This window comes from Phyllobates terribilis, unplaced genomic scaffold (assembly GCF_046119375.1).
Source record: "Phyllobates terribilis strain yellow unplaced genomic scaffold, ASM4611937v1 Scaffold_7__3_contigs__length_470593459, whole genome shotgun sequence".
Lineage (NCBI taxonomy): Eukaryota > Metazoa > Chordata > Amphibia > Anura > Dendrobatidae > Phyllobates > Phyllobates terribilis.
In genome coordinates, this window is record NW_027362767.1 from 91,338,239 (window position 1) to 91,351,038 (window position 12,800).

The following is a 12,800-nucleotide window of genomic DNA, read 5'->3' on the forward strand; positions in this document are numbered from 1 at the left end:
GTTCCTGGTCGCAGACCACGTGACTCGGGATGAGATGCACGTCACCGCAAGTCCTATTAGTTAGAAAGAAGCGGCCCCCTAGCCACAGGTCATCAAATTATCGAGGGAGGGGCGAAATTGCAGGGAGGGTTTGGCAAATGGTGCAGAAAGCTGCTCTTGCCGCTGACCCTCAAGAGAGGGACTAGAGAATATATATATATATATATATATATATATATATATATATATATATATATATATATAAAAAAGAAGCGGTCTGTAGAGCGCCGAGAATGATCACTGGAAAGGACGGATTTGGGGCTAAAAATATTTAATGAGCCCTTTCCAGTGGCCCCAAATCCGTCCCTTCCAGTGATCATTCTATATTTTTATATATATAATGTTTGCAAATGAACACAGGAACAAAGAACTTAATTTTTGGAGACATGTCCTGTGGTCTGATGAAACTAAAATTTATCTTTTTGGGCATAATGACCATCGTTACTTTTGGAGGAAAAAGGGAGAAGCTTGGAAGCCTAAGAACACCATCCCAACTGTGAAACACGGGGGTGGCAGCATCATATTGTGGGGATGTTTTGCTGCAGGAGGGACTGGTGTACTTCATAAAATAGATGGCATCATGAGAAAAGAAGATTATGTGGCAATATTGAAGCAACATCTCAAGACATCAGCCAGGAAGTTAAAGCTTGGGCGGAAATGGGTCTTCCAAATGGACCAGAAGCATACTGCCAAAATGGTAACAAAGTGGCTTAAGGATAACAAAGTCAATGTTTTGGAGTGGCCATAACAAAGCTCTGATCTCAATCCTATTGAAAATATATGGGCAAAGCTGAAAAGGCAGGTGCGAGCAAGGCGACCTACAAACCTGGATCAGTTACACCAGTTTTGTCAGGAGGAATGGGCCCAAATTCCAACCAACTATTGTGAGAAACTTGTGGAAGGATATCCCAAACGTTTGACCCAAGTCATTCAGTTCAAGGGCAATGGTACCAAATACTAATGAAATGTATGTAAACTTTTGACTTTGCAGTAAGTAATAAAAATGCCTTAAAACATTCTCTCTCTCTCATTATTCTGGCATTTTTGCAAATATTAAAAATTATGGTAATCCTACAACAGGAAAGGTTTATTCTGATTTCATGTCAGATACTGAGAAAAACATGCATATGTGTCTTTTTATATAGTGTACAGTTAGGTCCATATATATTTGGACAGAGACAACATTTTTCTAATTTTGGTTCTAGACATTACCACAATGAATTTTAAACAAAACAATTCAGATGCAGTTGAAGTTCAGACTTTCAGCTTTCATTTGAGGGTATCCACATTAAAATTGGATGAAGGGTTTAGGAGTTTCAGCTCCTTAACATGTGCCACCCTGTTTTTAAAGGCACCAAAAGTAATTGGACAATTGACTCCAAGGCTATTTCATGGACAGGTGTGGGCAATCCCTTCGTTATGTCATTCTCAATTAAGCAGATCAAAGGCCTGGAGTTGATTTGAGGTGTGGTGCTTGCATTTGGAAGGTTTTGCTGTGAAGTAAACATGCGGTCAAAGGAGCTCTCCATGCAGGTGAAACAAGCCAACAGTGGTGGATGATCGCAGAATAATCTCCATGGTGAAGAGAAACCCGTTCACAACAGCCAACCAAGTGAACAACACTCTCCAGGAGGTAGGCGTATCAATATCCAAATCTACCATAAAGAGAAGACTGAATGAAAGTAAATACAGAGGGTTCACTGCACGGTGCAAGCCACTCATAAGCATCAAAAATAAAAAGGCTAGACTGGACTTTGCTAAAAAACATCTTAAAAAGCCAGCAGAGTTCTGGAAGAACATTCTTTGGACAGATGAAACCAAGATCAACCTCTACTAGAATTATGGAAATAGAAAAGTATGGCGAAGGCGTGGTACAGCTCATGATCCAAAGCATACCACATCATCTGTAAAACACGGCGGAGGCAGTGTGATGGCTTGGGCATGCATGGCTGCCAGTGGCACTAGGTCACTAGTGTTTATTGATGATGTGACACAGGACAGAAGCAGCCGAATGAATTCTGATGTATTCAGAGCCATACTGTGTGCTCAGATCCAGCCAAATGCAGCCAAACTGATTGGTCGTCGTTTCATACAACAGATGGACAATGACCCAACACATAAAGCCAAAGCAACCCAGGAGTTTATTAAAGCAAAGAAGTGGAATATTCTTGAATGGCCAAGTCAGTCACCTGATCTCCACCCAATTGAGCATGCATTTCACTTGTTAAAGACTAAACTTCAGACAGAAAGGCCCACAAACAAACAGCAACTGAAAACCACCGCAGTGAAGGCCTGGCAGAGCATCAAAAAGGAGGAAACACAGCGTCTGGTGATGTCTGTGAGTTCAAGACTTCAGGCAGTCATTGCCATCAAAGGGTTTTCAACCAAGTACTAGAAATGAACATTTTATTTACAATTACTTAATTTGTCCAATTACTGTTGGTCCCTTTAAAAACAGGGTGGCACATGTTAAGGAGCTGAAACTCCTAAACCTTTCATCCAATTTTAATGTGGATACCCTCAAATGAAAGTCTGAACTTCAACTGCATCTGAATTGTTTTGTTTAAAATTCATTGTGGTAATGTCTAGAACCAAAATTAGAAAAATGTTGTCTCTGTCCAAATATATATGGACCTAACTGTATGTAAACTTCTGGTTTCAACTGTAGAAGGTTGTCCAGAATTAGAACTTTTTCACAAGCATCATCTTAGCCAAATTTAAAGTGGAGTCTGATATAATGACAAAGCCCAAGGAACACAAAGGATTGTACTGCCCAAATGCTGCCAACAGTAAAACCTATAAACAATGCAACAATAAAGAGGACTTTGTCATTGGTTTCTACATTCTGCATAGGCAGCAACTGAGATGACAAAACGCTCAGTATAATGACTAGCGTTATCTAAGTTGCTGCCTATGAAGAGCACAGGTGATTAAAAAGTCCTTTTGATTGCTGCATAGGCAGCAATCGAGATCTTGCAATTGACAGGATCTCTATTGCTGCCTACACCGCAGTCAAGATCACTGTCACGCTGCTGTGGCCGAGATGACAAAGAACTCAGTACAGTCATTATACTGAGCACTTTATCTCAGTTGCTGCCTATGCAGAATACAGCAACATGACACTCATCTTGACTCCTGCATTACTGCAGCTCAGAGTTTACTGTAAGAAAGGCTGTGCATTGAATAAAGACAAAGTTTATTTACACTGAATGATTATCAGGAACACTTATTTCACAATAATCAGGCATAGAAACGAGGCAACCTATCGCCTGACAAACAAGAAAAGCAGTTGTTCGTCAAGTGAAATAATTTTTAAGTTTGGTTATAAATTATCGTTCTCGGCAGTTCATCGTCCTGTGTAAGCAGGATATGTGCTGCCGAGACCAATGGCAACCTGTGCACTGAGTGATCTATTACTCATCGTTCTGTATGCATGGGAAGTGCGGGCGACCTGTCCAAACTGTTAAACTGCTGCCAATCGTTGAATGCCACGGACCATCTAATATAAACCTGTAGAAAGAGTGGCAAAGCATGGAGAGGAATGGGGGTGTGTTGCATAAGGCATTCCAAATGTCCTATTTCATTTTGTGGAAAAAATGGAACTCATGTGTGATGAATGGCTCCAGAGAGATCCCGCAGAATCCCACCGCTGCCACCACTTGTGACGGATCCACACCTCGCAACCCGCCTGACGTCACAATTACGTCAGATGGATCACGTGATACGGATCTGCCCTTTGCACCAACGTGACGTTCCACACCCCCCTCAGGAACGCGTAAGGTCAGATTGGTACAGTTCTACACAGACACCCCCTATCCCCACAGGTACAGGAAGGCACGGGGCATGAGAAGAGGTGGCCCACTCAGTCACTGACGTGGCACCACACTTGCTCACACCCCTGACAGGCTGAGAGGTCCCTTCACTAGCCCCAGTGAAGCAGAACCTTGTCGGCCTGGTAGAGCTGCCACCAGTTCCTATCAAATATAATTCCCACTAGCGGACCGGGTTATATCGGGCCAGGAACCAGCCCCGGTAGCGTGTTTGTGGGGCCGGACACCGGACGTGAGAGTTCGTGGATCGAGATAAAAGAGAAGCCCAAGGGTTCTACATACATAATGATCAGAGATGCAAACACAATAGCATGGGTACAAAATATATAAGCAGTTATTGAGAGTCAGATGGAAGGCCTGGCTTGCAGGGGAGGGGCTGCCACATGGGAGGCTTGTGGTCCTCTTTGATGCGGGACCTCTCCCACACAATGTGTCGTCGCGACCTCCCAGGGAAAAGACACTGAGCTAGGGCTGCTGGAGCTCTTAAACCCTCTGGGTCACTCCCCCTCCTGCCCCCTGGCTGGACCTAAATCTCCACCCCTGGTCTCTCTCAGCTACAAACTCCAAAAATTAAAATGGGCTATACTTCCTTAATGAATGGTCCTAGGGAGCTCGTTCTGATGTCATCGGATCCAGCCAGGCCCCTGCTACGCAGGGAGACCAAACACAATGGCCTTAGGAGTTTCCGAAAGGCTGTGCCGTATATCTCCTCATCCCTACGCGCTAGACTGTGCTGGAAGCCAGGGTGACATTCCTCCTGTTTGTGTGATTCCAAAAATCTATTTGGTGTATCGCTGGGATGTATCGTATTCCCATAACTCAGTATTGAATTATACTTGTCTGACACAAAGGACATACTGCATGGCTGAGGTCCACAGGGGGTCTTCCTGTGGCAGCTCCACAGCAGAAGGTGGAGGCTTTGTCACTCACTGTCCCTCAGCCCCCTCCCTTCTTGTTTAGCTGCAAAAGTGTCCAATTACAGCTGTACATTGTAGACCTCTATAATCGCCCACCAAACAGGGCACAATGATTGACATGGGATTGTATCTTCAATATTCTTCACAATGTGCAAAAGGATCCATTTAATTAATGATGGGAACCGGAGGCAGAGGGTCCCCTTTTGATTATTATGGGGTTCTGTTTTGTGTCTGTTTTTACAATGGAAAATGAATCCTTAATGCAAAACTTCTTCTGTTGTAAATACTTGCAGAAATCAGAACCCAAACAAACCCTATAATAATCAGTGGGACCACTCTGCTTCTGTTTACAGAATGCAGTGGTTTTCTTTTTGCATATGAATTCCATTTGTTTCTCTAAGCTGAACAGACAAATGGAATGCATGGAAATGTGAACTTAGTGTTACTTTAAGCCTTTTCTTAAAATACAATATACAGTTGTGCTCAAGTTTACATACCCCGGCAGAATTTTTGCTTTCTTGGCTTTGTTTCAGAGAATATGAATGATAACAAAAAAAACTTTTTCTCCACTCATGGTTATTGGTTGGGTGAAGCCATTTATTGTCAAACTACTGTGTTTTCTCTTTGTAAATCTTAATGACAACCAAAAACATCCAAATGACCCTGATTAAAAGTTCAAAAGTATGTAAACTTTTGAGCACAACTGTATGTGATTGGGGAGTAAGACATTCAATGCTGTCCTTGTGGAAAGGGCTCAGGGAGAGTTAATGGTCCACGGGTTAGAGGCACAAAGTACTTGTCTTGGACAGGGGCGTGGACAACCCACTGTACTCCACTGGTGACACATAAGAGAAAGAGTACCCTGGAGACGTGAATAGGTTCTTAGTAAACTAATCAGATGACAGATATTCTGTACATTTTCACTTATATAGTGGCTCTCATTTACTGTAAGATACACTTCCCCTTCACTATCTCGTTGTTCAGAGAAATAAAAGGGTATGTTGAAACCAAAAATTGTACCTGTAGTGTTCCTGTCTGTCCGGTCGTTTAATTTTTACTTCTTCATATTTGAAGTTTCAATTTAAGATTTTGTATAAAAATTAAAAAAAAGAATGTGCAGGCACCGCACATGTAACATTATGGGAAACGGGCTGCATGGTCTGAAGACTTTTCATACGAGCCTACAAAATCAGTGAGAGTTAATATCTATTATGTCTTTTGTGGGAAACATCTTTAAGAATAGGTGAAGCATTGAAGACGTTACAGAGTTGCATTGAGACACCCAAATAAAGTGAACAAAGGTTTGTTTTATAAAACTTTGTGACTGCACTTATGGACTGAAACTTTGTAATATTATTGGCACAACAAACTTTAAAGGGAATGTGTCGTAAAAAAAATTTCAACAATTGATAAAATGTAAAGTATTCATATTTTGTTTTTTAAGGCATGTCAGAAGTATTGATTCGTGGGGTGTAACTGTCAAGAACTTGGCTGGGACAAAGGAATAGAAATGGTGACATAAACAAGCGGTCCTTGGCTGTGAACTGTCTTTATGGCTTACCTCGGACATCAGATTTAATCACAGTCACAGACAAGCAGTGATGCTTGGGTAGTCAAGAGGTCCGGGGTCAGATACCAAGAGGGCTCATCATAAAGGGGTAAGGCAAAAGGCGTAGTCAAGTCACAGTTCAGAGTCAGTATTCCAAGGTCAGAAGGCGTCAAGACAAAAGGGGTAATAAAAAACATGCAGTCAATAGGCAAATCCAGGGTCCGGCAACATAAGACCAGCATGTCTGAATTCAGAGAACAAAGCACAGAGGACAAACCAAACAGAGCTGAAAGCTACGACTGGCAGCTATCTGAGACAAGACAGTTTAGTTAGGTAGCTGGGTCATCACTTCGAACAGGGAACACCTGAAGGAAGCTCAGCACCTCCTAGTCCCAGATTGGATGGCCGAGCTGTCACTCAAAATACTGACAGCTCAGCATGCCCCTGCCCTAGATTGGACGACTGAGCAGTCAGTCACTGTGTCCAAGACACACTGAGCATGACCATCACAGCTCTCAGCACTACTACCCCTTGGTTCCAGCAATTCGTTGGGTTCTCAGCACCTGAACCCCCGCTGATCAGAATTTTCAACATGACACTATGATACTATTGATAACCCATATAACAGAGGCGGTTGATCCAGCACTTCCAATAAAACGTGTATTTTTATTCAGAAAATTTCATCCATAAAAAATCTATAATTCCATAAGAAATCCACAAAGACATATGGACAAGTGTGTCATCTGAGGAAATAGTCCCAAGGGAGATACATTCAAGGTGTTGGTTTTCTTTTGGAATTATATACACTGCTGAAAAAAATAAAGGGAGCACTTAAACAACAGAATATAACGCCAAGTAAATCAAACTTCTGTTAAATCAAACTGTCCACTTAGGAAGCAACACTGATTGACAATCAATTTCACATGCTCTTGTGCAAATGGAATAGACAATAGATGGAAATTATTGGCAATTATCAAGACTCCTTCAATAAAGGAGTGGTTCTGCAGGTGGGGACCACAGATCACATCTCAGTACCAATGCTTTCTGACTCATGTTTTGGTCACTTTTGAATGTTGGTTGTGCTTTCACACTCGTGGTAGCATGAGATGCATTCTACAACCCACAGAAGTTGCTCAGGTAGTGCAGCTCATCCAGGATGGCACATCAATGCGAGCTGTGGCAAGAAGGTTTACTGTGTCTGTCAGCGTAGTGTCCAGAGGCTGGAGGCGCTACTAGGAGACAGGCCAGTACACCAGGAGACGTGGAGGGGGCCATAGGAGGGCAACAACCCAGCATCAGGACCGCTACCTCTGCCTTTGTGCGAGGAGCACTGCCAGAGCCCTGCAAAATGACCTCCAGCAGGCCACAAATGTGCATGTGTCTGCACAAACAGTTAGAAACCGACTCCATGAGGGTGGTATAAGGGCCCGACGTCCACAGCTGGGGGTTGTGCTCACAGCCCAACACCGTGCAAGACGCTTGGCATTTGCCACAGAACACCAGGATTGGCAAAGTCGCCACTGGCGTCCTGTGCTCTTTACACATGAAAGCAGGTTCACACTGAGCACATGTGACAGACGTGACAAAGTCTGGAGACACCGTGGAGAGCAATCTGCTGCCTGCAACATCCTTCAGCATGACCGGTTTCGCAGTGGGTCAGTAATGGTGTGGGGTGGCATTCCTTTGGAGGGCCACACAGCCCTCCATGTGCTCGCCACCGAGATGAGATCCTCAGACCCCTTGTGAGACCATATGCTGGTGTGGTTGGCCCTGCGTTCCTCCTAATGCAGGACAATGCCAGACCTCATGTGGCTGGAGTGTGTCAGCAGTTCCTGCAAGATGAAGGCATTGAAGCTATGGACTCGCCCGCCCGTTCCCCAGACCAGAATCCGATTGAGCACATCTGGGACATCATGTCTCGCTCCATCCTCCAACGTCACGTTGCACCACAGACTGTCCAGGAGTTGGCGGATGCTTTAGTCCAGGTCTGGGAGGAGATCCCACAGGAGACCATCCGCAACCTCATCAGGAGCATGCCCAGGCATTGTAGGGAGGTCATACAGGCACGTGGAGGCCACACACAATACTGAGCCTCATTTTGACTTGTTTTAAGGACATTACATCAAAGTTGGATCAGCCTGTAGTGTGTTTTTCCACTTTAATTTTGGGGGTGACTCCAAATCCAGGCCTCCATTGGTTAATACATTTGATTTCCATTGATGATTTTTGGGTGATTTTGTTGTCAGCACATTCAACTTTGTGCAGAACAAAGTATTCAATGAGAATATTTCATTCATTCAGATCTAGGATGTGTTATTTGAGTGTTCCCTTTATTTTTTTGAGCAGTGTATTTTTTTATGGATGAAATTTTCTGAATAAAAATACACGTTTTATTGGAAGTGCTGGATCAACTGCCTCTGTTATATGGACTATTCCCTTAGGAACTCGGATCCGTGCACACCTGCATTTGTGAATAGGTGAGCTGATTACTATTTTTCTATACTATTGATAATGACGCTTTAAATTCCTTATAGGGAACATACATCCGTAAAGCCCACCATACACATTAGATGGCTGTCAACTCAACGATGGTTTGGCGGATTGTTCAGCCCGCAGCCATCTGAGTTGTCTCTCACATATACAGAATCGCTCGTTCTTCTGCACGATCCTCTGTTTTCTATGATAGAGCGGCTGTCAGCGGCTTATCTCTGGGAGCCCATACGATCGGCAGTCCGAAATTGGACATTCCGGAACCTTAACTCTTTCGACAATTGTCCGGTGCTCCCATACACGTGGGTTGGCCAAACTTATCATTATTGGTGGGTTCAACTGACAAAAGTCTAATGTGTATGGGGGGCTTTAAGGACTATGGTATACATATTTATCAATGCAGAGACACACTGAGAAGAAGCAGATACCATGCATTATCTAGTTTTGGGGGGGAGGTTTACAATGGAAGGCTATTGATGACATATGGTACTACATGGTTGCATACAGTAGGGATTTATATTAGGCACATGAGTACAAACAAAACCTTCCGAAAGGAAACCTTTATGGTGCTCCTAAATAGTAGTAGCACTGCGTGGTATTTTTGTGACTTACACCATGACAAGTGCTGGTTATTTTCCTTATCTATACATTTTTAAAAAAAATTTATTGTCCAAGGAGGGAACAATTTTTTAGCTGCGTGTGGTTTCCTCACTGTTATTTCATTACTTAGAACAATGACTGTGGTTACTTACTTCTTGTATAAATGAGTTGTTGTTTTTTTCATTTGTGTGCGTTTATGTTTTGTTATTTTTCTCCTTATAGTTAGATTTTTGCCTTTTGTTGTTGTTCATGAAAACTGAATTAAAATTGTTCAAAATACATACAGGACATTTTCACCCAAAGAGGAGGGAAAATTGCTTATCTTCACTTATCATGCCGCACCACAGTCAATACGTTGTTCTTTCCTGTAAATTGTGCTTAGCCGGCCAATTCTACTAACTGATAACATCCTGCAATTATTAGGAACTTGCTGAAGAACATTCTGATCTAATGCGTTTTTGCTAGATTTCCTAATAAAGAACAAGCAGGATTACCTAATCACAAAGTGATGTATTTAGGTACTTTAGTACTAATCAAGCAAAAAAGAAAAGAAAAAAAACGCTGGGTTATAAAAATAAACATATAAAGTAAAATAAAATTAAAATGTGGCACCCCAGGGGTCTGGTTTCCACAGTAATGTAATGTTATGTCTGAGAGCAGGTGGGAGGTCCTTTGGTCAGGGATCCTGTGCATGCCACACCTCCTGCCCAGTCTTGGGAGGGGAAGAACTTCCCCTATATAAACCCGGGGCTGAAGCAGGGTTAGGAGTGAAGGAGAGTAGAGACAAGAAACAGTCATAGGAAGAAACAGCAGGAGCTCAGTGGGAGCAATACTACTACGAGTCAGGGGCTGGCAGCTGCAGAGCTCGCCCTGACTGAGAAGCTTTCTTACCGGACCCGGCGTCCGAGGCTGTGGGGACTAACTCTTACCCAGCAGCAGAAGCCGACCGGCAGGGGATTTCAGGTCCTCAGGCCCAGAAACCCGAAGGCACGGTCACACGCGTGGGACCAGCACCGCCATCGTGGAGCGGAAGCCATTAGAAGGCCCCGAGTCACCGGCCATACGGGTGAGCACCACACGGTACACTCAGGGACGTGGGCTACTTATATCCGCTTCTAGCAAGGTAGCCAGAAGAGTACAGTCAGTTTGGGAGGCCTACAACTCCGCCTGGCCAGGGGAGATCCCATCTGCTCAAGGACTGACCAGGCCCCGTTCGCTAGCAAGTACTCCGGGAGGGTCTATCGTTGTTACCAGTAAAGACCCTGAATTACACCGCACCGTCTCTGAGTGGTTCCTGCTACCCCCATCTTCCACGTCGGCTGCCCTGAGGCCATACCCCTCCCGTTGGGGGTTATACTATCACGCTGCACAATTCTACACCGGCCTCAGCGGTCTGCCCTGCAGCGGCAGCTCCATAGCTGCAAATCAACGGGTGGCGTAGTCGACACTCAAATAACATCTATCAAGACTGCCACACACTGAGTTTGACTCCCTGGGCACGGACCGGGTCCCCGCCACTCGGAGACTACAACCCTCATCTGATCCGGTTCCGGGTAAGCCCCCGTGCGCGAGACGCTGCGCGACACAGCAGGCCCAGGGGCGCGTCAAAAGCACCACTCCAGCGATTTTTGTTTTATTTCAGCCCTGGAGTGGCGCCACTAATCTCAGTTCCCTGACCCTAGTATTATAATCACCAGCCGCCGTCTTCAGATCCTACCGGCGCCGCTCCGGTCCCGCGCTGCCGTCTTCTGACCGCAACTTCTGACTGACCGAAATTCAAAGGTAACAGTCACAAGCTCTCAATGTGTGTCTATGAGATCCTCGCTCTGTCTCTATGAGATCCTTGCTCTGTCTCTAATAAACTTACATTATGTGAGTAGTGTCTTCCGGCTCACCCAGCAAACACTGGAGGGATCCGGCAGATCACAAACTGCTGAAGACGGACCGGAGCAGCGCTGATAAAAGATAAAGATGGCGGCTGGTAAGTATAAGACTAGAGGCAGAGAACTTAGATTAGTAGCACCACTCCAGCGCAGCAATAAACAAAAACGGTGCTTTAAAGGAACCTAACAGCAGCATGATGTGGGCACTGGTACTCGGATCGGAATAAAATATAGAATCATAGAATGTTAGAGTTGGAGGGGATCTCCAGGGTCATGGTGTCCAACCCCCTGCTCAATGCAGGATTCACTAAACCATCTCAGACAGATGTCTATCCAGCCTCTGTTTGAAGACTTACATTGAAGGAGACCTCAGCCTGTTCCACTCATTGATCACCCTCACTGTCAAAACGTTTTTTCTAATATCTAATCTGTATCTTCTCCCATTCAGTTTCATCCCATTACTTCTCGTGTTTCCATGTGCAAATGAGAATAAAGCTGATCCCTCTACAGTGTGACATACAGCAGGGTGTGTGTTTGATCTAGCAGATGTATGTCTACACTGTGGGGACATCATACTATGCATGAAGGGTGCATCCTACTGTGTATGTGGGGGAATCTTACTAAGTGTGTGGGGAGTTGTGGGGCCATCATACTATGTATCAGAGGTGGTTTGAGGACATCATGCTGTGTTGGGCCCACTGTGAAAGTCCATCACACTATGTGTAGTTGGCACTGTGGGGGGAACATAAAGAGCACTGTACTATTTGGGAACACTAATGGGCTTCACTATTATTTTTTTGTCAACTCATATAAAGGCCTGGGTGAGGTTGGGTTACTGGTTCAGTGTAAAATGCATCATTCTTTATTATCTTTCAAAGTAGGGAGGTATGTGTATGGCCAACTATAGGTATTCCAACACCCAGCTCAATACGATTGGCATATCCCTCCTGATACAGAGAACTGACACTCAAAATGAGCAACATATGTAACACTGGCCATCAGCGTTAAACTATGTTTTTTTGTTTTTTTTTTCAAAAGATCGGAACTCTTTAGTGTAAAACTTAGGTTAATAGGGGGGATAGATTCCCTTTAAATTACTAAATCTGCTTATCAGCTCATTTACTTTTTCTCATGTTATATGACAGTAGCTATGTCTATATGGTGCGCCTAGCAGAACCACCATTAAACCCTCCCCTTCCTTACCCCTATGTGTTTTGCCTATACTGGCATTTTCAAGAGGTTCTTTATCCCCTTGAAAACACAAAGTTGTCTCCTATTTGTGCTGAGAGTTCTGACTTTTTCTGTAACTGCAGGCTGCATCCTTATACTAAAATGGTCAAAGCATTAATTAAGAGCGTGGCCACCCTGCATTGCTGCAACGGTGCACCCCGGGTATAGCGAATTGCAGAAAAGCTTTATACACTTGACCGAAGCTGCATTGCAAATACTTGCATAGCAGATAGAAAAGTGCACCAATGTACTGGGAAAATAC